The 24,567-nt window shown below is 42.4% G+C and overlaps 1 protein-coding gene across 4 annotated transcripts in view; it reads left to right on the forward strand.

Moving 5' to 3' along the window:
* Positions 1–6,343: 6,343 nt before the first annotated feature.
* Positions 6,344–24,567, forward strand: part of NDRG3 (NDRG family member 3) — a 63,661-nt gene continuing 45,437 nt past the window's right edge. For 2 of the 4 annotated variants that reach the window (XM_058850801.1, XM_058850803.1), the window contains exon 1: positions 6,344–6,500. The gene's annotated coding sequence lies outside the window, so the exon portion shown is untranslated. Of the gene's footprint in view, positions 6,501–19,330; positions 19,452–24,567 lie in introns of those variants that run through there. The other 2 variants (XM_058850804.1, XM_058850802.1) reach the window with 2 other exon arrangements.

Below are 24,567 nucleotides of genomic sequence, written 5' to 3' on the forward strand. Positions count from 1 at the left end.
GGATGGAGTAGCACGCTGCTCCATATCCTGGCTGTGACTGAAGGTGAGGAGTCATCATCATTGTAGCCTGGTGAGATGCTGGACAAATGGATCCAGCAGGAGAGATCCATCCCAGCAAAGCAGAGCTGACGGCAGCACCTGCAGGAGTGCAGGCTCCAGCCAGGAGCTGCTGGGGCAGCTTTGCTCTCTGCATGAAACTGGAAAGTCATAGAAAATCAGCCACACTGGCCCAGTAGATCTGAACAAACTTGGTGGGGCCTGGGGATGCAGGGATGGCATAGTTATGCTTGTACCCCACTGTTTCCATGACTACTGCAAGAGAAGGCGGAGGTGTCTGCTCAGGACCAGCCCCAGGATCTTCATGGCCTGTCACCTGATCCTTATTGGCCCTTCCTGGTGCTTGGTGGAAACAATCCATCAACTGGCACAGCCCTCAACAATCAAATGAGTCTCCTGTGGGAAAATCAACAGAATAGGCTCCCTTCATTGTGCACTGAAGCAGCACATATGTTTCTTTCTGTGCTGTCACAAGAACTGTCAGAGAGGAAAAGGTTAGATTTTAAACTCCTTGTAGAATCAGACCAATCCCAGCAGCCTTCCAGCCCTGTTAGATGTTTTGATGGGACCTCAGTTTTGTCAAAGCTGTATCTCTGGCAGATACTCTCTCCTCAGAGGGGGCTGAAGGCAAATATGCAGAGATGTTCCAACATCTCTGATTGCAACAAAAACCAATAGTGTTTTGGAAAGTCTGACTTGGATAAGTTAGAAGAGAGGCTGGCAGAGACAGACAATTCTAGCTGTTATTTTCCAAATGCAGCTTTCCTCTGAATACAAACACTCTGTTTAGCTGCACTAAATGTGCACATTGTGCAAGTGATGGGTTATGTTGGCTTAAGACAGTTTTATCACTTTGTAGTGAACAATTAATTTTTCTGTAAATCTTGTAAAATAATTAATTTAATTAAAATACAATATTATTTCAATCCTGTCTTAGTATTTTGAGCTACAGATATGAATGGAGGGAGTAGTCTCTTCATTGCTACTGATCTCCTAGATCAACTCATGTAAACTGTACACGTGTCTGTTTTGACAAGAAAGAATGTTCAGCCAAAGCTTTGTGAAGGATTTAGGCTGACATGAGAACTTTTACAGATGTATCTTGCTTGTTCAGAAATGAACAGACACCTGTGCTCTCCTGATGTTGATAAGGGCTGTAGAACAGAACAGCATTTACTTTTATCAAGGATAGTAAAACACAATAGCACAGCTTTGGAGAAACAAATAAAGGATGTAAATGAGGCAAACAGAAGTTAAGCAGGCAACAAATTGCAAGCAGGATGCCAGCTCAGGCTGGCTGCCTTCAAGGCTGACAAAACAGAAGTTATGCAAAATGGTATTGTGTTTACTCAAAAGCGAGAGTCAAGGAACACCCAACTAAAATGGACACCAGAAGTTGAAGATGGACCCAAAGAACCATGTGAGGACTTGTCCTGGGGTGACTTTATGATACTGGTATTCCCAATCGCCTGGTTTATATATATTAAGTTCTTTTAATTTTATTAAGCACCTTTAAGGCTTTGAGAGGTAGGGAAGTTAAAACTGCTGGAGGCTGATGAGAGTTTTTCTCCTGGCCAATAACTGGCCATTTCTGAGAACTGACAGTGATTTTGACCATTGAAAAGTGAGATCAACTTGTGAACACCTACCTTAAGATGTAAGCCCGGGAGTTTCTGGCTCTCTTTGGTTTCTGGCTTCTGACGAGGTAGCGGGGCTCTGGTTCAGCCTCCTCCCCCCCACCAGGCCGGACAAGGCCATGGACGGTGGCGGGGGGGAAAAGCGGGGCCGGCCAGGCCAGGCTGGTTCCTGGCTCAGTTGCAGTTTCTGCCAGTGAACTGAAACCTGACACCATGAACATCTGCAGCTTGAGCAAGACTTTAACTCTTTTACTACCTGGATGAGACTTGCAGATTAATCTTTTTTTGAGAGAGAGAGAGGGGAAGAGAGAGAAGGAGTGATCAACATGTAAGGGGACACCATAAAACCATCAAAGACAGTGAAGAAAATAATTAAGTTTTAGAGGAGGAAGAGAAAATAAGGAGATGCTTTAATAAGCTGAAATATTTTTCTGTTAAAGCTAAGGAAGTGGACAGTAGTTCTGAAAAAAAAACCTCCTTTAATTCATGACAGAGTATATTGGGAGGAATGGAGTGTTTCATAGTGTGGATTTTGAGCAAATGGTGAAGTGGTTGTGATCCTGTGAGATGCTAGAACGGGGGGGGAGAAGTAATAGTTGAAGATTTGTGGCCTTTAAGAGGCAAAGAGAAAACTTCTGTTTCCAGAGAGGCTCACAGAGACAGATGAAGAGAACTTTTGCCTTTGAATAACTCATCCTTAAAAATTACATCCCTAGATTCATTTGACCCATAACACACTTCAGAGTGATGTGAAATGGGAGAAGTGAACTGATGGCAGAATTTCTGGGCAGCTGACATCAGAGAAATAGAAAGCTATAACAGAAATAGTTTTCTTGTGAAAAACTCCATAGATTAACAGAAGAAGACTTCCTTTTCTCTACAAAGACTGATGAAAGGACTATAGCAAAAATTGGGACTGTTTTAACCACTAAAGTTTTTTTTGTCTCTATGTTGTCATGTGAACAAGGGAATAGTTGGGTAGTTGGGGGGAAAAAGGGTTTCTGGAGGTTTTATTCTGGTTTCTTATTCTTGTTGTTTTTGTTAATAAACTTTCTTTGTTCCTTTTAAGTTTTAAGCCTGTTTTGCTCTTGTTCTAATCCGTATCTTACAGCAAGAAATAAGTAAGGTTTCTAGTGATTTTTTAGTTACTGCTTTAAAAGCATGACATTTATTTGGTGCATTGGCCAGGAAATGAAACTGGCAAATTAAAACTACTACAGGACTTCTGATAAGATGTGCAACCATGTAAAATAAAGCCAGGGAAGTGGGGAGAGCTAATGAATATGTAATCAGTGTGTATGATAAAATCCCTGTTCACCCAACACTCTTCAAATTGGAAGAAGGATCCCCCCAAGAGACCAGCACACTACAATAAAGAATGACTGCTTCTAATACTCAAAACTGTGTTACACAGTTTCTATCCAGACAATTTCAGTATCAGTGTAAAGTCAGCTGGCCCATCCAGGGCCTCAGCAGCTCCATCCATTTGGAGCCTTGGCCCAGAGCCACACTGAGGACACTTGGCTGAACTGAATAGCTCCAAAAGCACTGAGGAACCCCAGCCCTCACTGCCTGTACACCAGAGAGCCATCTGATTCCCAGCCCTCACCCATGCTCACATGGTGGTTATTGCTACATTGGATGCTCAACACCTCAGTGTATAGTTCTGCACGTCATTGCCAACAGCACCACTTTTCTTCAGTGTCTTCCTCAAGAAAAACAGAAACTAACACTTTCTGGGAGAACTGCAGGAAAAAAAAAAATACACAGGTCAGTCAAAAACACATGGGGAGGAGGTTGTGCTAGTTAGAGCAAATGCTGCTGTCTTTTGTAGGGTCCTGTACTGTTGTTCTGCAGCATGGGCACAGATGAAATAATCACGGAATTATCACAGAATCACTAAGGTTGGAAAGGCCCTCTAACACCATCAAGTCCAGTCATTAAGGCAGCATTGCCTGGGCCACCACTGAACTGTGTCCCCCTGTCAAGGAATCCATTTAGGGCAGCAGCTGGTGGTGCAACTGCAGTGGCAGCTGTAGATTGAGCTCGAACAGCTGACCCTGTGCATAGCAAAGGGCACTGGACCTGTGGCCCAGCCAGGTGCTCAGACACTGCAAGAGCTGAGGGCTAGGGAGGAAGAGCCAAGACTTGCATGAGCTTGGACTGTGAGAGGATAAAAGCCCAGGAGTCTTTTGTTGGGGCTGCTCCTTGGAGGCACCAGCTCAAACTTTTTCTGTGTTACTGTGTTACTGCCAGGAACAAAGGGCTTTATGGAACAAGACATGTGAGACTCCCATGGGAAACCTGGGGTCAAACTGGTGAGGAAAGCTGGTCTGCCTGTGACAGGGGGAAGTGCAGGGAGTCAAGCAGGGCACTCCTTGGCTCACTGGAGCTGCTGCTGCTGCAAAGGGTCTTCAGACCCAGCAGTTAAAAGTCGCTGGTGGTGGAAGAGTGACTGCAAGAGAGTCTTGGGAATGGTCAGACTGGGAAGTTTCCTAAACACCCAACTGCCACATCCACACGTTTTTTGAAAACATCCAGGAGTGGTTACTCCAGCACTGCCCTGGGTAGCCTGTTCCAATGCCTGACTACCCTTTTAGTGAAGAAATTTTCCCCTGATTTCCAATCTTATCTTCCCTTGGTAGAAACTGGAGGCCATTTTCTCTTATCCCGTTGTGGGTTGTCACAGAGAAGACCCTGGCTCCGCCCTCCTGTCAGGGACTTGCAGTCTTACCTGAACCTCCTTTTCTCCAGGCTAACCCTTTACATCTCCCTTAGCCACTCCTCAGGATTTTGTGCTGCAGACCCTTTTCCAGCTGTGTTGCCCTTCTCTGGATATGCTCCAGCATCTAATCCATGTGGACAACAGCAAGGACTGTGGGGACCAGCCACACCAGAGAGTCTAAAAGCAGCTTCCTGGGTGGGAGAGCCAGTGCAATGATTTACAGTCATGTGTCAGGAAATTCACCTCTTTCTACCTCTGTTCAACAGCTCATCAAGTTTACATAATACCCAAAAATGTAAGCAGAAGTATTGATTTTTCCGCTTATAGCGCCTGCACAAGTCCACACTTACCCTTCTTCCTTCCTCTCTAGCTCTTGGTAGCCCAGGCAAGCTCAAAGGTATTATGAAGAGCTGGAATAATGCTTGGTCTCGTGTAAGAAGGGGCAGACAGTACTTGGCATGTTACTCTTTAATAGCTTTTATATGAAAAGTATCTATATGGATCAAAACTTAAAAAGATATAATTAAAAATTAATTGTTCAATTAGGATAAGGTTGGTGGCATGTATTACATATTGTAAGGTTCTGCTCAAGGGACAAGCTACTTAACAGCCAAGGTCCACCCAGAGCAAAGCTGAGAAGGCACAGCTGGAGACAGGCACCTTCCTGTAAGTGAGGCAGGGAGAAGGGCACTGGGCTGAGTGGGAAGGGAACTTGGAGAGGGTGGGGTGGGGCTCCCAGGTGAGGCTGGTCAGGGCCATTCAGGTCTCTATGGGTATGCTCAGGTCCACCACGGGGCCATCTCAGCCAGCATGTTCAGGGGCTGGCTTGTATCCAGTGATCACTTACTGCACTTCAGATCACATTTGAAGAGGGATCTCAAAGAAAATCCTGGTCCCCGTAGGGAGGCACAGTCAGTATAGCTGGTGTCGTCTGCCTGAACTGCTGTCTGCTTCAAGACTTGTTCAAGGGCACCAGGAGGTGCTGTATAAGGAGAATCTGCCAATTCCAGGTGTGAGGACTTTTGGGAGGTACTTCTGAAGTCTATATCTTAGTGGCCCTGATCAGCCACAGCTGAGGCTTTCACCCACCCATATGATCTATTCAGTGCTCCTTCTTTTCTAATTATAGAATAATTACAATTGGAAAATCCCTCTTAGGCCTTCATTAACCCATCCCCATTGTGTTCACTAAACCATGTCCCCAAGTGCCACATCCACATGCCTTTTGAACTCTTCCAATGGTAGTGACTCCACCACTGTCCTGGGCAGCAGGTTCCAATGTCTGACCAGTCTTTCAATAAAGAATTTTTCCCCATTATCCAATCTGAACTTCTCGTGGCACAATTGGAAGCCATTTCTTCTCATCCTGTCACTTGTTCACTGGGATAGGAGCCTGACTCCCATCTCGATCTACTGGGAACACACTCGGGAATGATTTACCTGCACACGCCTCAGTTCTATCTCGACAATTCCATCCTTATTCAGCCTTATTGAAGACCCGAGGTAAAGGCATTTCGCAGAACCACAGGGTGGCACCAGAAACCAGGGCACGGGCACAGGTTTGGGAAATACCTCGATCCTAAATGTTTAGGGTAAGGCCCCACTGAGTGTAAGGCGAGAGGCCCTGGAGATGCCGCACTACTCCGGTAAGTTCGTATTTCCACTTGGAGACGTACGTAGGAAGGGAGAAAGGCAGGAGGAGGCGGAGGGGAGCACGTGCCCTCTGCGGAGGGCTGCCCGAGACGTCAGACAGGGAGCGAGCTTGCCGTGGGACGGGTACGGCTGCGGGCCCCGAGCGGGGCCGGAGGGACAGCCGTGCTCAGAGGAGGTCACCCTACCGAGACACGCCAGCTCCGGCGGCACGGCTCCGCCCGTGCTGCCCTCACGGGACCCGGCGGGCGCCCGCAGGGAAGCGGCGCCATCTGCCGGCGGGAGGGGGAGGCTGCGAGAGGCGCCGCCTGAGGGCGGCGGGGGGCGGCGCCATGTTATTTGTAGTTCCGACCCCGCGCAGAGGTGGCTCCCGCGCAGGCGCAGAGCGCTCCGTGCCGCGGCGGGCGGAGTGCGGAGACACCGCGGTCCAGGTGAGCCCCGGGCCGGCCCCGCTGGGACCCCCCACCCGCCCCGGGATCCCTGCCCTCCGCGGGACCCCGCGGAACCGCCGCGGCTCCGGGACACGGGGCTGCCCCTGGGCAGCAGATGTCACGCGGCAGTGGCGGGCGGGCCGGAGTCAATGGCAGCCGCGCCCCGACGGAGGTGATTTCTGCGCGAGGGGGGGTCGGTGCCGCCGCCGTTCCCCGCCGAGACCGCTGAGGGGGGGGCTCAGCGCAGCCTGGATCCGCTGTGAGGCCCCGGCCGAGAGACCCGCTTCCCCCCGCTGGGAGTGGGAAATGATCCTCGTCACACCGGGCTGCGCTGGGAATGGGGGAAACGCCTCGGAAGTGCCCGAGGTTATTGTGGAGGGCAATGTAAATAACGAACGAGAGTGCTTCGGCCGTTCTGATTTCTTTCATTTATAGATTTTCTTTCTGGTATTCAGATACCAGAATTCTCGTTTGTATTATTTACTTCGGACAACGCCAACTGAGTGTTTATCTTTAATTCAGCACAGCCTTGTTGGAGTATGAATGGGAAGGGAATAGCTTTTAAAGATTTTCGTTGACTTGAAACATCATATCTCTTTTTTACGTTTAATAAATATTTTGTATTTAGTGTAAGTCACAAGGAGCAATTAGAAACATTGTCGCGAAATCAGAGGCTTTTGCTGTCTTAAAGAGCATCATTATAAAGGGCAGTAGAGAAGATGGGGTATTAGAAAACAAGCGAGGCTGTGAGCCGTGTCCCGGCGCTGCCTCGGGGGGTTGCGCTGCTGATTGAGAGCCTGGGCTCTGGACCGTGCTTTGGTGGCTCGCAAGTCCAAGAAGGTTGGAGCTAATGTGCGGTCGTGTCAAGATAAGGTACGGTCATAGCATGAGTTGCTGTGAGGTTGTGACTTGGTCACATGCATGTTTGCTCCAGAGAACAGGAACTGTCTGGTAAGGATCAGGGGGTTGTGTCTGGGAAATCCAGAAGAGTTTTGGTGCTTGAATACTGAGGTGATGAGAAGATGGGGGTTACAAGTGGGGAAGAATGGAATACAAGTATGCAAGGCTGAATTGGACAGGGCTTGGAGCAGCCTGGTCTGGTGGAAGGTGTCCCTGCCCATGGCAGGGGGTTGGAACTGCGGGAGCTTTAAGGTCATTTTATGAAGAAACTGCCTCTGCTGCATGTGTCAGGTGTGCTTGTGAGTCTCCCATGTACAGAGCTCATTGCTTTAGCTTCTGCTTTGCCTTGTCTGTTGAAAGAGCAGTCTTCCAAATGATGGAAGCCTGGCAAACCAGGTTTAGCAGTAGCATATCGGTCTGTGGGAAAATGCAGAAAAGTGGTGTGAAGTTCTTTCTGCATTTAAAATTTTTCTTAATTAAATTTAAATCATGCTAATTTTAAATTAGCATGAAGATTTTCTAGCACAATTTCCTTGGGCTAGGGGAACAGAGCTTACCAGATGTCTTGTGTGAAGTGGTGTAGAATCCTGAAGCGTGATCAGTAGATTTAACTGGACTATTTAACTGGATGGGGATTGTTGAGAGGGCTCAAGATGGGCAATGATTGTTCTAATTTCAATTATTATTTTGGGATTTTGAGCCTTGTGTGGCACACAAAGCACTGTGTCTTAGGGCAGCAGCTTCATGTGCCTATATTTGCCTTGTATCAAGATGTTTGCAAAGGTAGAAGCTGGAAATGTAACACAATGGAAATTAAACAATATTATACAATTAAAATTATACAACTGCTGTAAGCAGCATTATTGAAATCTGTAGCTATATTCCTAGTTACTCATTATGTATCTGAGGTTAAAAATTAATTGAAATAAATAAATGTATTTGATTTGGATTTTTCTAATTTCAGATCACCTTCAGAAACCCTCCAGTATTCCCGTTTGCAGCTGTTCTTTCACATTGGTCATACGCAGTCCTAAATGTTTTTCATTGGAAAGTGTAAAGTGTAGTGATACCTTTAGATTTCAGAGGCTTTATTATGTGCAACATGTATTTTAGTTCCTTGAATATACACTAGAAAATATTTTTAAAGATACTTCTGAGACTTCTTTTTTAAACATTTCTCTGTTTTATGCTCAAGGTAAGCATTACAAAAAAGTAGTAATATATAGGTATTTCAGTGAGAAGCACAAAAAATTATAATCATAGTATAGTTTAATGACAAAAATAAAACCAAAAGAGAAATCAATTCAGCTTTAAATTTTTGTGGGGGTTGTTTTTTATGTGTAAGAAGAGACTAGAGGTTTTAATTTTTAATTACTTCACTGCCATTCTCACAAACGGTAGCTTCGTTTCTTACTGGAAAATGCTGAAACCAAACCCTCAATTTTGTTTCCACAGGCAGTGCTAACACCATAACCCTCCCTAAACAGGGCTTATCTTACACTCGTGTCAGCTGTGTCTTGGATATAAGTAAATATGTCTATGCTGCTTAAGCCCATGTTGGGCACTGTGCAGGGCTGGCTCACGCTATTTGAGTCTGTGAATATTATGGCCTGGTTTAACCTGTGATGGTTCCAGCAGCAGAGGAACAGTTTGGTAGTTTTCCTGTGTAATGTTGAAGACTGTATTCCTGATAGGTGTCTTGTGCTCCTCAGTGGTTTCATGTTTATGTGAATGTGGTTTGGGAGGAATAATAAGATCCTGTATTGCTTTTCCCTCAGAATTCTCAGTGTTTTGGATGGTCAGGCCAGTTATTATGCAGGGCAGTTGTGATTTGGTCCTGCTGTGGAAAAGGTTGGGTGACTATGCAAAGAGAGACTTCAATTACTTCACTTGGTTTTCAGTTCTGTTCTTGTAAATTCTGAATTATAAATGGGATTTGCTGGATTTTTGATGATCTTATTGATCACTCACCATTTACTATATGCTGTTGTATTCTGTGACTGGTATAGCACCATTTATTGCAGTAATCCAACGGGTGCTGTGGGAAGCATGGAAGGAATAGCTGTTTGCATCTGGCTATTGTCCTTTCTAGACTTGGATGCATTTCTGTATTTACAATGGGCCTAGTTCCCCAAAGGGGTTTTCCTTATTTTACATAATATGAAAACAGGATTGGTTATAAATGTAATGTTCAATTTTAAAGAAACCTTTACTATTTGGTCATGTATAAACCAGACTCTTTTTGTAGTTACCAGATGGACTAAAGATGTGAAATGGCACTTTTTTCCTCCCTGCAAGAGCTGGAATTGTGGCTTTTACTTGTGTGTTTGAACAGAGGGGATAGGCAATTAGCTGCTTCCTTTTCATCTCTGTTTTGGTGATTAAACTGTGTGTGACACCTTAAACTGATCTAAAGACTGGCTGCTATGCAAAGGGGTTGGTCATATCCTTGCTCTCTCTTGTACCACCTTCAGCCTTTACTGGAGGTTTTCCTCATCCAGTTCAGTTTGCTGAATAATCAGAGTACTAATCCAGCCCCTCTGTGTCCTCATCTCCCCAGAAGATTAGCTTTTGCCAGGTAAGTAAGCTGAGTGCGTTCAAAAAAGGTGTGAGGGGTACCAGAGATGTAATTGATTTTTGTTGTGTAAGAGCACTGTTCTTTCCTAGCAGTAACCAAAAAGAGAAGAACATAAGGTCAGGATGTATAATAGATATCTTTGCCTGATAGCCTTTGTGTCTCTTGTCTTTTGTAGGCTGTCAAGAGGTAGATGTTGTTTGCTTTTATTTTGTTCATGGTTAATGCATTTTTCTTCTGTGAACTAGCCCGTGTCTCCCATCCACTTAAATGTAAGGCACTGCATCCCAGGGGAGATTTTCCAGTGCACAGAATCACCCTGTAGGTTCTGACTGCCTCTGTTTTTTTTTTTGTTTTGAACTTGACAGCTTCTGGCTTCATTTCCTATCTCTTAGCTGTTGTATTGTTTGGACACAGTGAAGAACTGATGTCATTTTACCTTCTCCATTCAGTTGATGATTTTACAGGTTTCTGTTGTATGTCACTGCAGCAATCTCTGTTTCCAGGCAGAAGAACCCGAGCCTGATTGATTATTCTTCATTCGTATTTTCAAACCTTGTTTCCTTTTAAAAAGTATTTTCCTTTCCATTATGTTCTCTTGAAAGAAAGGAGCAGGCACTGCATTAAGATGCAGTCATTCTATACTTTTATATGGTGGTTTTATTACTAATAATTTTCTAACATTATTTTTCATGTGTTGAATGACTTTGAACTGATGCTTTAATCAATCTGTTGTGACTCTAGCAAGATTTTCTGAATGTTACTGGTCAGTTTGGAGCATACCACTCTATGTGAAATAAGAACCATTAATCTTCAGACTGTAACTTCATTTGCACTGAATTTAATCTGTTATTTTATTTCTCCGTTATTACTCTCAGAGGATTTTTCTGCAGATCTTCAGTCAGCCTTTCTCTTTGCTCTCAGAATAGCTTGTATCCTAAGAAGACTTTCACTCTGCTCCTTGTCCCTTCATCTGGACTTTATGAATACAGTGTTGTAGTAGAGTGCTGCAAAAGTCTCTTTGCAGTCTCTCTCCCTGGGAAAATTGACCACTTGTGCCCACCTTCTGTGGTCTGCTTTCAGCTGCTTGTTAATCCAGGTGGGGGCTTTCTCACTCAGGGTTTTCTGAGGTTCTTTGGATGTTGACTGTGCAGCAGTTCCGTCTGCCGTGAGCGCTGCTCAGGGAGAGCCTCTCATGTCTTGTGCCCCTCTGGCACTCCTGCTGCCCTGCAGTGAGCCCAGTCTGCAAACAGTTTGGGCTGGAAATGAGCCCAACAAATGACAAATTAACGCTGATTTAGTGCTGTTGTACTGGCAGTATACAAATGCAGGGGTTTAATTAGAATCAGTTCAGTCAGGTAAGTGCGTGTGTCTGTGCTTGCTGCTGCTGACTGAAGCTGTGACCTAATGGGCTGAACTGTAGTCTAGACTGAGGCTGTGTGTCTGTGTAGGTACTTCCTATTTTGAATGGTCCCATTTGATGCTGTAGTTAGATTAGCATGGCTTGGTGTATGAATTGCACCTGGGTACTAATTCAGTTGATTTTGTGACAGATCTTGGATGGTTTTCCTGTGCTGGGGCAGATAACAGTCTGACCCTGTGTTAACATCTTGAATTCCTTAAACAAAGAAAGTGATTAAGGAGGGGATTTAGTGCATTTATGTAAATTAACAAGGATCTAGTAATACTTTTTATACTATATATGGACTTGATTCTAATTTATTTATAAGCATCAGAAATATTTAAAAATATAACTAATTTCACAAATTTTGCAACTGATACTCTTACAGTGTTTTGTAAATTCTAATTATTTGGGTGTCTGTGTACATTAAAGTTTTCTAAATACTAATATAGATCTTTAATGAAATTTCCATTCACTAAATTGATTTTTCAGATCTGTTCTTGAAAATTTGCCTGGATTCTCCAGTACTGTTGTCACACATAGTAGTTTTCTGCTGAGGGTTTTTTTTGAGTGTCTTTGTGTGGAAAGGTGCTTATGTTTTCAATAGCTTCTTTGGCTGTGGTCATTTTGAAATTTATTACTTAGCCAATAAAATCTGGAGGCAGGGGGATGGGTTCAGGTTCTGAAGAATATTTCTACCTTTGCACAGGCAGAAAGAAAAACTTGGTTTGTGTGTGTAAGTTTTATGACTCAGATTGGAAAAGGAGAGCTTGTGTTTGGATTTGTGCTTTGTCCAGATGGTAGAAGATGCGACTTGGGGAGTGGTTCAAGTCTGCTTTTCTGTGCTGCCAGCTCACATGCTGTGTGGCTTGTCTCTGCCTTGGTGGAGAACTAATATAACAGTGCTGGGAGTCTTGGGCAAGGACAGACTGCTCAGTTGACAAAGAAGTGTTTTTAATCATTGTATAACTCTACTTTTGTGATTTTGCTTATGTTGTTTATTCTGAGACAGTTTTCCAGAAAGAAATGGCCCTTGTTACAAATTAAACTTCTTTTTTCCTTTAGCTTAAATGCAAAGGTTATCAAATATGTATCATATGGCTCTCAGGAAAGCCAGGGAAGATTTCTTTCTTACTTTACAATGCAATTGAGCTTTATCTGTCGTCTGACCTAAAGAAAGGCACAGGGCTTGGTGAAAATCTTCATGTGGATTAGCTCAGCCACAGAATAAAACTGTTATTTCCTGACATTTTTTAAGTAGTTAATTGAAAACGTTCATTATTTAAAAGAAAAAATAAATCTGCAAGAGATTTTTTTTGTTACTTCTAGCAGTAGGTGGATGGAACTCTCAGCAGGTATTCCTGCCAATTCATGTTTATTAAATAGTCTGTGAGGTTACCTGTCAGTGAGTAGCCTCTCTGCTTCATCTCCACACAGGTGAGCATGGTCACACTGCTGTGAGGTTGCTGGGAGGTCCAGGAGTTGAGAACAGAACTGTGGCAGGGCTGCTGGTTCACAGTGAGGACATTGCTTTAAGAGGATGGATACTATTCACCAGCAATATTGGCTGTGTCCCGTAGAGATCTAGGTGTACCCCAGCCTGGGAACACTGCCATATGGGGGGTCTTGACATAAGAGAGTAAAGGTTTAAAATATTTTTCTGGCCACACTGATCAGAGCCATTGCCCAGGTATTCCATACCTTTTGGACATTTAATTTCTGTATTTGTAAGTGGTTTAAATGGACTTGGAGCTCATGGCTGTCCTGTCCCTGGACTCAGTTGTGGGGCTGACCACATAAGGCAGGACCCAGAGACAAGTTGCCTGTGATTTCAAGGGATCACAAAGTTTTTCTAAGCTTCTGCTAAAATGCCCCAAACAACTGGAAGTCTGTCCTGCTGCCAGGCAGGCTTCAGGAAGTACCTCCACATGTGTGCAAGCTCTGTTGCTTTCCAAAAGCTTTTTCTCTGATCTCTTTAGCGGCAGCTCAAATCTTAAAAAATAGAAACCATGAGCATTTCTCCTGTTTCCAATATGCAAAAGAGTTACTGATGAGGAATTGCAGTGTGATACTTGCAGTTGGAGAAGCTTTTTTAAAAACTTAAATCCAGGTTGGTTTTTGTTGTCCTGGTATTTGAATATGTGCTTGTTTGGCTGTATTGCATGTTGTCAGAGTATCTGTGACCAGACTCTTTTGTGACAGTAATTGTGACAGATTTCTCTGTGGCTCTGCTCCAAGGGAAGGAGCCATCTCAGGTCTGTGATGCTTACTCAGAGGTGTTACTTGCCTTAAATGTGGTTGACTGTACTGCAGCACTCCCTGTCACTCAGCCAGTGTTCCAGTTCCCACCCCAGACCTGCAAGGAAGTTAAAAACCTTTGCTGATCTGATTTCTTTGGGGACTATCCTGGTTCTTCTGAACTTCTGTGGTGGCATTCTGGGAAGCATAGAGGTGGAGGTGCAGGGATAAGGAATGCCATCATCTTTGCTTTCCACCCCCATCCCCCCCCCCCCCCCCCGCCCCCAGTCCTACTTTCTGATATATCTATACTTTGGGTGGTAAATAGAATATTTTTTATAATTTAGTATTTTAATGATTGCACTGAATGATCTTAGAGGTCTTTTCCAGTCTTAATGTCATCCCATCTTTCTGGTCCCTCTCTGGCCTGAGATGGTCGTACCAAAACAGTAACAGAGACTTCTTGTGCCTTTCTTACCAAATGGTTTTCTGATGGTTTTGGTTTAGTTGGTTGGTTTCCTGTTGATGTTGAAAATGTCTTCATTAATTCTTCGTAAATATGTAGGAATGTTGCCAACAATTTCCAAATTTTAGATAGCCTGACAGTCTTGTATCCAGGTTTTCTTGAAATCTGGGAAACTAATGGTGCCAGCACCAGGGTTGCCTGGTCACATGTACTCCAGAAGCTTCACAATGATAATGAACCTATCAAGTCCTTTTTAAAAAGGACTTACACTGTGAGAAATAGCTTTTGTTGTAACATTTGGTAGTAATTGCCTAAATGAAGTGTTTTCAAGGGGAATTCTAGGCCACTATAATTATGTGTATGCTGCACTCACACCGGTATAAAAATGTCTTTAAAACGATTTGCAGAGCTTACCGGGTGATTTCTCGGGAGGGGTGTCCTGTGACTGTCCCACATGAATGCATTCCACTTCTTGCAGTGGTTTCAGGTGTTAGAAAATGATATTTCCTTACTGAACATTGTTTTCCTTGACAGTGCAGTGCCTTCTAAAAATGTCAAAGAAGTCTGTCATTCTGCTTTTTGAATTTTTATATTTTTTTTTATTTTTATTAACTGTGATATCCAGAAGGGAGCAGAATTTCTGTAGGAATTCCAGCATCAGCAGTGAAGAGCAGATGGGAATGTGCAGCGCTGGGAGGCAGAGCAGGAGCAGCTTTGGGGAAGAGACACTGAGCTGAGTGCTTGTGTCTCTTGGGGCTGACCTTCAGCTTCAGACTGTGCTCAAGAGCTGGTTTGATTTGTGAGAAAAAAAAAATTATCTTCTTTTTTCCTTGTTTGAAAAATGTTTTGTTGAGGTTGTGAAACAAAGCCCAAGACAGCCTCCAAATGCCAGCTTTGGAAATTGTGTTGCATAGGACTTCTCAGACAGGTGGAGGAGATGTTCACTGAGCATTATATTATCTTTTTTTGTCAGTACTAGAAGAGTAATGCAGGTTTTTCCTTGGGCCTTACAAAAGATAACTGCTTTTTTTCCCTTGATTTTAATAGTTTCATTTTTCTTTAATAAAGACAGGAGTTTCTTAACAATAAAAGCAATAAAACAGCCAGAGAAGCCTGTGCTCCCTTTAAAAAAAAGGAAGAAATAAGATAAAGTCCATTGTATGGTATAGTAAGCTTTGAAGAAATTCATAGTAGAATAGAAATAAGAATTTAAAACTGTGTATAAATGCAGGAGAAATACTGTCAGTTCTTAATTTTCATAAAATAAGAACTATTTAGGCACATATTATTCAGCTGCTTAGGGAGGTTTCCAGAATATGAATCTCTCTGCTTTCTCTCATTGGTAGGTAGTGGTTGTTGGGGAAAAAAATTGAAATGGTTTGAAACACATTGTACCAGAAATCTTAATTTGTTACCTGAGAGTGTTAGTTGTCTGAACAGGGAGATGTTGTAATGCAGATACCTTGCTTATCAAGAGTTTTATTCCTTGATGTGATGTATTAATATTTTCTCAGATCTCTAGCCTTCAACTGTTCTGGGCTATGCATTGATTATAAACATGGCACTTATGCTGCTATTTTTATCCTGTATCCCTGTTAAAATGAACTGTTTATGTAGAAGCCATCATCAGTCAACTTGTTGGCCTAAAAATGACTTAAGCAAATACAGTCTTTGTATTGTCAAAACATTCAGTAAGGAACAGCTCACGGAGTTTAAATCCTGATCTTTAAACATTTAATTTAGTGAAGTCTAAAGTATTTTTATCCTATCCTAAATCCCTAGACTAAAATTTTCTTTTGTTTTTTTAAGAAAACCCTAAGGTTTCTGAGCAGTAGTGATTCCAGAGTCCAGGACCTCAGCTTTCAAGACTGCCACTCGCCTTTCCATCCATCAAGGGACTTGTTCCATGCTCTTGGTCTCTGCTTCCCTGCAGCAGGGTTCAGTAATCTGCATGGATCAGAGGTATGGGGAAAGCCAGGCTGTGGGGAGCAGAGGTGCCTTCCTCCTAGTGTCTTCTGGTGCCTCCGAACTCCTGGGTGCAGTTGCAGTAGGAGGAGGATCTCTTTCTCTTGCCTGGCCAAACAGACAAAGCCTGCAGTTGTTTCTGGGCAGCTATTAGAAAGTTCCATCCTTATTTTACTGGCATGCCTGTATATTCCTCATTTTTAAGGGATGAATAGTCACATCTTAATATTGACAGCTGCTGCTTCTTCCTCTGAGCACCTGCATTAACACATCACCACTGACCTGGTAAGAAGCTTGGGTGAGTGGTGCTGTGCTGTCTCTCTCATGCCGTGACTGGATGAAGAGTGATGACTTTTATTACTGCTGACTGCGTAGTCGAAGGTAGAAAACAGCTTTCAGTCAGGGATGGTGAGGGTTCTGTTTTCCTCCAAACTGGCTGCAGGGGCATGGCAGCAGAAGTAGCCTTGGAGCTTTTACCTCTTTTTTGGTTTCTCCCGACTGTATCTTCTTTGAAGGAAAATCAAAACATTTCATCTTTAACTGAGGTGAATATTTAACAGGAGTGTATCAGGTGCCAGTGTATTGGGCTGCAGTGGAAAGTGTTGGTCCCTTCATTAAATGCAAAGTTATTCCACGTTGACTCAAAAGATCCCAAGAGAAACAAGACTACTTAATCCCAGTGTGTGGTTTGGTGAAGGAATTGTGAGAAACATTCATGCTCCTGTGCTAAACTGGAGTTTCAGATAGATCAAAGAAACTGACTTCACTGTATTGAGTAATATTGACATAAGAAGCATTGCCTGAAGGGTCCAAGAGGACCAAGAGTACAGCCTAGAAAGAGGTCATGATGAGCTCACTCAACTAAACCAGATCAAGCCATTGTTTTGAAAAGAGTGCCTGAGCCTTTGATGATTCCCTCTGTGTCCTACGTTTCATAAAAGCTCTTGAAAGACGAGTGTAGCATTTCTCTGCAGTGGATGGACACCTTTTCTCTTTGCAGCTCCTAGTGTAGCTCATACACAAATAGAGCAAATGTACATAAAAGGACTAATTTAAAAAAAAAAATCAAAGTTGAAGTCAGTTTGAGGTCAAGAGAGAAGCATGTGGGCATCTTATATTTTAAAATTCTGTAATAAAATAATATTTTTTATGAAATTCCCAACTCTAGGAGTGGTGGAGGAGGCAGGGCGTTATGTCAAAGGTTACATGCACATTTATGAAGGTTTGTGGCAGCATTAAGGCACGCTTCTAAAGAGAAACTCTGATATGACTCCCTGAGGAAGTGTGAAAGTCCTATAAAGCAGTAAAATCATATGAATAATCAACACTGGAGCTCATTATCAGCATAATCTGGCAAACTCTTGAGTATAAGAGAACTAGAAAAGAAAAAGAGGTGATGAGAAGGCAAAAACATGGAGTTAGAGGAGAGGAGACATTAAAAGGTTTAGGACCTTGCACCTTGGAAAGAAGCCACTGGGAGGACAAAGGGAAGTAATAAAGCTTTATGAAAGGGTGACTGGTGAAGGAGGTGAGTGAAGAATAACTGGCATTTCTGAGACCATGAGGTTCTGTTGCAACACCCAATAAAAATACAGCTATAAATCAGACAGATAGAAGATTTATTTTATACAGTGTTTTCACAATATTAACCATTGCCAGAGGATGATGTGGAAGTCAAAAGCACAGAGAAGTCAAAGTTAGAAAAAGAAACTGAAGACAGGTGACATTTATTTGTATCAAAAAACATACATTAGCATAGTTAGCTTTGAGGAAGCATGAAAAAAAATCCTGTGGCACTAAGTGATAAAGTAGCATTTTAAGTTCAGCAGAGTGAAGTAATGCAGCTGGAGAAGAGCCCCCACTGTATGTGTAGAGTGATGAGCTTTGAATTGGTTTTCCAGTCAGAGGCAGAACTGGGGGTTGTATTTGGCAACTCTATCAAAATATTATCTCATTATTTAGAAAAGCAAATTGAAGATTAGATGCTTGTGGAAAAATAATAGTGATCAAACTAGGAAACTGGTGTGTAAGCTCACAGTGCACCTGTGTTGTGAGTGCTGCATGAGTTCTGTTGCTCTCAAAGACCCAGTGAAACTGGGAGAGATTCTGAAAGGGCTGATGTGAATGATCAAATAAGTTCCTTGTAAAGAATGCTTAAACAGATCAAAGCTCTTCAGTTTCAAAAAGATATCTCTGAAGAGGATATGATGGAAGCACGGTCTTAGCAGCACAGTGTGTATGTGAACCCATATTCACTGTCTCTTTTGATAATAGGATTAAGACCACTAAATGGAAATAGTGAGTAGCAGACTCAAAACAAAGTGAGATATTTCTAAAGTGGGAGCAGGACCTCCTCCTTTCTCTTTGGCATTGATTTTTTAATCTGTTGGAACAATTCCCTGGATTTAAGCTGATTTATTTTGCAGTTAACACTTCATCAGAGCGCTGTTCATGAAGCTTTGTAAGCTTAGCTCTAGAGCTCTGTTCACAGCAGAAATCCTTTTGAATGCTGGAGTAGGTATATGCAGCCTGGCAGACTAAAATGGTCCCTCTGATCAATTTTCATTGGGAAAATCAGTGCAACTTATCAGCAAAATATTGTAGTAGAAATACCTGGTAAAGTCAAATACAGTTCCTGCAGCTCAGGACATACAACTTTGTCTTGTGTCTGGTGTTTTCAGGCTGTGATTGGAGTATTAAAACTTCTGTGACAGCAAGACCTAATTTACCCTCTTTGTCTGACCATTAGCTGGGATGGTGGCATTTTCTTAGGCTGTGGTGGTAGTTCTAGCTGCATCTACTACAGAAATAATATGACATTAAAATGCTAACCAGTTGCAATCATGTTCTTTTGGGATTGCCCCACAGGAGTTAGAGAAGCAGGTGGTTTTGGGTTCATGGAAACTGGATATGGTTTCAGTGTACGGGTATTATTTATTTGTGGTTTGTTACCTGTGCTTTGTTGTGTTTGCGTATTTATTGACAGAATTGTTTTCTTACCATTTTAGGCTGATTTAGCAACTTGCTAAACGTTTCTTTACAGACTTCACTAACTTCAACTCATAAACTACTCAAGTGAACTGTGCTTTTGAGTTGTGTTTTAACATCTGCTCCTGACCTACAGAAGGGCTTCTGGTCACAGAAGCATGCCATTATTTCCAGTTCATTAAACAAAAGCTATGACCTTAATCTGCAAATCCTTGAGATATTTGGAGTTTGAAAGAGTAGGGAGTGGAGTGGTAGAGTCTGCTGGTATTGCTGAGCTAACCCCTCATGGTCACTTGCATGAGCACGTGGTCTCAAGGACCTTGTGTCTCCCTGGGGACACCTTGCTCCTGAGCAGGGCACAGCTGTGCCCAAGACTCAGTCGGACTCTAGAGGTGCTGAGGAAGTGTTCGGTGGAAGGTAAGTTGCTATCATTTTAATTTTAAAGTGTTATTATGATCCAGAGTAATTGTATTACTGAGGTTTCACAGATAACGAAATGTCCTGTGATCTGTGAGTGCTCTCAGACCTCTCCACTAGTCAGATAAAACTCATTAGCTGAAATTGCTGTGGACAATGCTGAAAAGAGTATCTATGCTTTGGTTCCCTCATGGTGCCTTAAGTGAATATGATACTCTTTACAATTGGGTTTGATGCCTGATTGTACCACAACTCGCCTGACTAATACTGTCTTTCTTACATCTTGTGGTATGGCTACCCTTCTTCAGAACATATTAAATATTTTCTGAGGATTATTTTAGATACCACAGCTATAACATTGCAATACTGGACATGGAGTATGTAATACAGCTGCCATTTTCCAAAAGGATAAGCTTGGAAAGGGAAGAAAAAAAGAGTAATGTTGGAGTGAATAAAACTTCAACACATAAGTAACTAGGCTTTAATTTTATGTCTGAGATGCCTGCATCAGCTTAAATTCTGCTTAAAGATTAATATGGGAGAAATGTGCAAGTAGTATTACAGAAAGGTAATACTACACCAAGTAGTATTTCATAATTTCTCTCCAGGTGAGTGTTGGCAAGCCAGCCTGTCTTTAGAGAAGGTATTGTCAGTCTTGTGTAGGGTTGAGACTGGTCTTCTAATCCTTGCTGTTTGCTGGGGGCACTGGAAAGTTCTTTCTCTGGACAGCGCATGTGGGCACTGGGAGTTGTGACTGCTCAGAGCTGTTCAAATGGGCTGTCAGAAAGAGTCTTTGCTAAAATCTCCAGGGTGTGTTACTTTATATTGCATATTTGGGGGTTTTTTGTGATGAAGGACTATTCTGTATATAATAGGTCAAGCTCTTGATAATTCTTGTGACTCAAGGAAGGAGAGAGGCACCAAGATTGCATGGGCGAGGCTGCCTTGCTGTTTTTCTGCAGCACAAAGTGTGAGAATAAATAACTTCTGTGTAAACAAGGAACAGCAGTGTTTCAGTGCTCTGGGACAGAAGCTTCTACAGGACTTGGGAGGGACAGATGCTGCCTGAAATACACATGGATGTACAGGCAAAGAGGAATTATTGTTAGGTGTTCTTCTTTTGCCATACCCTAGACATTTGCTCTTGAACTGAATCAGACTGGATGATGCATTATCAGATCTTGCGCAGTTCTTCACGTGTTCTTTTTCTGAAAAATATTTTCAATATTTTTCAACCAATCAATTTACTATTAAGCCTGTTATTTTGATATATTAACATCTGCCCTGAAAAATTTAGCAGGAGTTGAATTTCTGCTCCAACTATGCCTTTAATGTGAAGTATCTGAGTTGACTCCTTATTCATTATAAAACAGCTCTAGAAAGGGAATTTTTAAACAGTTCTGATCTGTTCATTTTCATTTTTCTTTTTATTCTGGCCTGTGATATTTTCAGGTTAAAAATCTCATTGTTTATACCACTTGCAGCAAGGGATATTCCCTTGGATAAAAGGAAACTACTTTTGGTAGGAGCATGGTATGTAGTGCTAGAATCTACATCCTTAGAGATTTTTAAATCTGTAAGGCCCGGAACAGCTGGATCCAGCTTTGAAATTACTCTTGCTTGGAGAGTAATCTCTCCTCCAGAAATCTCTTCCAGCCTACATGGTTTTGCAATTGCATCCAGGTCCCATAAACAGAAACCTTGTCATGTTCCTGCTGTGCTGTTCTTACCTGTGAAAGATGCTGTGAGCAGGCTTCTCAGAAACTACCTCTTAATTCTTGAGTGTCGTGGTTTTAAAGCATTAGCTAAAAAATCACTAGAAAACTTACTTATTTTTTGCTGTGAGATATGGATTAGAACAAGAGCAAAACTGGCTTAAAACTTAAAAGGAACAAAGAAAGTTCATTAACAAAACTACAAGAATGAGAAACCAGAATAAAACTTCCAGAAAACCCTTTTTCTCTACTACCCAGCCATTCTCTTGTTCACATGAAAACATACAGAGACAAAAAACCTAGTGGTTAAAACAGTCCTAATTTTGCTATAGTCTTCTCACCAATCTTTGTAGAGAAAAAGAAGTTGTGTTCTGCTAATTTTATAGAGTTTTCTCACAAGAAAACCATTTTCCTCATGGCTTTCTATTTCTCTGATGCCAGCTGCCTGGAAACTCTGTTGTCAGTTCTCTCCTCCCATTTCACACTACTCTGAGGTAGGTTTTTTGGGCCATGAAGTCAAGGGGTGTCATTTTAAGGATGAGTTATTCAAAGGCAAAAGTTCTCTTCATTTGTCTCTGTGAACATTTCTGGAGACAGAAATTTTCTCTTTGCCTCTTAAGGGCTATAAATCTTCAACAGTGATCACTTCTCCTTTTCTGTTCCAGCATCTACTTCAACTACTTCACTATTTGCTTAAATCAACACTTTGAAATACTCAATTCCTCCCAATATACTCTGTCATAAATTAAAGGAGTTTTTTCAGAACACTATTGTCTATCTCCAAAGCTTTAAGAGAAGAATATTTTAGCTTATTAAAGCATTTCCTTATTTCTCTCTGCTATCTGAAGCTTAATTCCTTTCATCGCTGTCTTTGATAGTTTGTTGTTTCTTTACCTGTTGATCACTCTCTCTTGCCCTCTTCCTGGAAAAAGGATTAAATCTGCAAGTCTCATCTGGGTAGTAAAAGAGTTAAAGTCTTGCTCAAGCCGCAGGTGTTGATGGTGCCAGGTTTCAGTTCAGCGGTGCTTAGAGCCAGGAGCCTCTCGAGAAGAAGTTTCAGCCACCCCAGAGGCTCCTCAGGAAGCTGCAGCAGAGCTCGGCTCTGGCCTGGGCCCGGGGGAAGCCCCGCAGGCCCCATCTCCTGGCCAGGAGCCGCGGCAGGCCCAGCCCAGCCCGGGCTGCATGGGCTGCGCAAGGGACGGGAGCCAGCTAAAGCTCTGTTACCTTTCACAGCCAGGAAACAAAGAGACAAAGAAATTCCCAGGCTTAGGTCTTAAGGTGGTGTTCACAAGTTGATCTCACTTTTTCAATGGTCAACATTACTGTCAATTCTCAGAAATGACCAGTTATTGGGCAGGAGTAAAATTCCCATCAGCTTCCAGCAGCCTAAACTTCTTTAGGTGTTTCCCTTTGGTTTTTTTTTTTTTAAATGCCAATCCAACACACTGAGGGATTAGTTTTAGGCTTTGGTGTAGTCAGCTTTTTCCTTCACTGTTGCTTTGGTGTGGTACATCTTCATCTCATGCTGATTTCTAGGGAATGAAATCAGGAATTGATCTGCTGTAACCAAGTGTCGTGGTTTCAAACCAGTAATTAACAAAAAGGGGAAAAAAGGAATTATTTATTTCTTGCTGTGAGATATGGATTAAAATAAGAGCAAACCAGGCATAAAACTTAAAAGGAATAAAGAAGAGTTTATTGACAAACTACAAGAATAAGAACACCAGAATAAACTTTTAGAAAAACCTTTTCATTTCTCACTGCTCACTATTCTTTTGTTTACATGACAACAGAGACAAAAACTGTATAATTTTGATGGTTTAAACAGTTCTAATTCTTTCCATAGTCTTTTCCTCAGTTTCTGTAGAGAAACAGAAGTTCCTTTCTGTTAATTTATGGAGTTTGTCACAAGAAAACTATTTTTGTTATAGTCTCTCGTTTCTCTGATATCAGCTGCTCAGAGCTACTGTTATTAAAGCCCACCCCTCCCATTCTACATCACTGAAAATGTGTTATGGGTCATGAGTTTGAAGATAGCATTTTTAAGGATAAGTTAGTCAAAGGCAAAAAAAGTATTCTTCATCTGCTTCTGTGAGCTTCACTAAGAAACAGTTTTTCTCATTGCCTCTCAAGGCTTCAAATTTCTCAGCACTTCACTATACCACAATTACTTCACTTATTACTTAAATTTACACTTTGAACACCTTATTCCTCTCCATACTCTATTATGAATTAAAGGGGTTTTTCTCAAGACTTCATTGTCCATTTCCATAGTTTTAACAGAAAGATATTTCAGCTTAATTAAAGCATCTCCTTAATTCTCTACCTTTCTTGAAGTCTCTTTTCTTTCTTGCCACTAGTAGTTTATAAAGTCTCTTTTCATGTTGATCACTCTCCTTTTCTCTCTCTGGATGAAAAGATTAATCCGCAAGTCTCATCTGGATAAGAAAGAGTTAAAATCTTGCCCAAGCTTTTGTAGATGGTTCGGTGATCTCTGCTGAACAGGAGCTAGAGCCGTCTGCGCTGGAAAGTTCTTCATAGCTGCTTTTAGAGAGCGTGGTCTCTGTCTTTGCTTGCTGCAGGCTCAGAGTTCCTTTCCTCTTTCACTCAGCAGTTTTCTAGTGAATGTAGTTACAGCAAAACCTCCAGCTGAACCAGAGATCGGGCCGAGCCCGGCCCAGCCCGACCTAGCTCGGGGCAAGCCTCATCTCCCGGCCGGGAGACGAGAGACGCGGCGGGCCCGGCTCGGCCCCGGCCCGGCCCCTGCCCGGCCACATGGCTTGGGCAGGGAACCGGAGGCCAGCCGGAGCTCCGCCACGCTTCACAGTCAGGAAAACAAAAAGAGCACCACAGACTTCTGGGTGTACACTTTAAGGTGGGGTTCACGAGTTGATTCTACTTTTCAATGGCTAAAACTGCTGTCAATTCTCAGCAATGACCGATAATTGGTCAAGAGAAAAGACTCCCAGGAGACCCCAGCAACTTTAACTTTCTTAAAGGTAAAGGAACTTTATGACACCAAGTCTTTCTAAACACGGAGGGGTTAAACATGAAAACCATGAGATGGTTCAGCTTTATTCAGGACTAGAGTATTAGGACTAAATCAATTGTATTGAGATCTTTAGTTAGTTTTTAAAGAAGTAAAATCGTTGTATTTTAACATCTTCAGGGGTCTGTTTACAATAACTGTGTGTCCTAGTTGACAATTGTCTTTGGGACTGTGGATTTCGATGGTAAGGTATGTGATGTGAAACTGTCTCAATTGTGAATGTTTGCTATATCCCAAATGTACAGAACTCAAAAATGTACAAAATTTCACTTAATACAAACCACCTTAACTTGCACTGTTACTTCTTAATGAAAACTAAACTCTGAGTTGATCTAACCCATGGGCTTTGGCG

Source organism: Poecile atricapillus, chromosome 15 (genome assembly GCF_030490865.1).
Source record: "Poecile atricapillus isolate bPoeAtr1 chromosome 15, bPoeAtr1.hap1, whole genome shotgun sequence".
NCBI classification, from domain to species: Eukaryota; Metazoa; Chordata; class Aves; order Passeriformes; family Paridae; genus Poecile; species Poecile atricapillus.